Here is a 1195-nt window from a genome sequence, read left to right as displayed (position 1 = left end):
TTAGCAAGCATATTCATTTGAGAAGTAAGGGCATCAATTTTAGAGTTCATGTTCTCACACTTGTTACCCATACTCTCTACCTTGTTCCCTAAGCCATCATACATGTTTTTATACAAAGAGTTCATTTCAATCAACTGCTTACGTAACACATTCACATCATTAGAAGAGTTCGAATTAGAAGAACTCTCAATTGGAACAAGCCTCCTATCACTATAAGAATTAGAAGAAGGTGTAAGAGAATTACCACTTGGATTGTAGCTTTGAGAAGAGCTACCTTGAGACAAATGAGGTGGAGGGTCACGGCCAAAGGTGTTTTGATAGGATCCTCTTTGTTGATTGTCTTGTAAAGCCACATTTGGATTTGAATAGGAGAAATTAGGATGGTCTCTCCATGAAGGGTTGTAAGTATTAGAATAAGCTCCTTGCCCTTGCCTCCCACCATAGGATTGTTTTCCATTGTAGATAGCATTTACTTGTTCAAACTTAATAGGACAATTGCTTTCTACATGCATAGGTGAGTCACAAAAAGTACAAGAATAAGGGACAAGTGCTTGAGAAGTACTTACATTGCTCACTTGAGATATTTGTGGAGCCAACATTCTCCCAATCTTGGCAGCTAGCAAGTCCACATATGAATCATTAAGAACTGAGGAACCTACCATATTCACATTTCTCTTTTCCCTTGTAGAGTATTGAGCACCACTTGAAGCCATCTTGTCAATTAGTTCCCAAGCCTTTAAGGAAGTGAGGTCAATCAAGCATCCACCACTAGCGGCATCAATGTTAACTTTGTCTCTTGGAATCAAGCCCTCATAGAAATATTGGACTAAATTCTCACTAGAAATTTGATGGTGTGGGCATTTAGCCAAAAGGCCTTGGAATCTAGTCCAATACTCATAGAGACTCTCATCCTCTCCTTGTTGGACCCCATAGATTTGCTTTCTCAAATTGGTGACCTTGGAATTTGGAAAGAATTTATCTAAGAAGAGTCTTCTTAGCTCGGCCCATGTGCTCACTTTCACATAAGAAGGGTAGTTGAAATACCACTCCTTTGCTAAACCTTCAAGAGAAAATACAAAAGCCTTAGCTTGAACATCATCAACATTTACATGCATAGGCTTCATAGTATCACAAACCAATAGGAAAGTATGCAAAAACCTATGACAATCCTCTCCTGGTAACCCATGAAATTTAG

The 1195-nt window shown here is 38.8% G+C and overlaps 1 non-coding gene across 1 annotated transcript; it reads left to right on the top strand.

Moving 5' to 3' along the window:
* The first annotated feature begins 843 nt into the window (after positions 1–843).
* Positions 844–950, top strand: LOC129298938 (small nucleolar RNA R71). The gene has a single exon (XR_008590450.1). It is a non-coding gene; the product is annotated as a small nucleolar RNA R71 (small nucleolar RNA).
* The last annotated feature ends 245 nt before the right edge of the window (positions 951–1195 follow it).

This window comes from Prosopis cineraria, unplaced genomic scaffold, assembly GCF_029017545.1.
Source record: "Prosopis cineraria cultivar Desert tree isolate PC_DT_omini unplaced genomic scaffold, ASM2901754v1 PC970, whole genome shotgun sequence".
NCBI lineage: Eukaryota > Viridiplantae > Streptophyta > Magnoliopsida > Fabales > Fabaceae > Prosopis > Prosopis cineraria.
The sequence above is the reverse complement of the archived record's forward strand: the minus strand, read 5'-3'. Positions and strand labels throughout refer to the sequence as shown.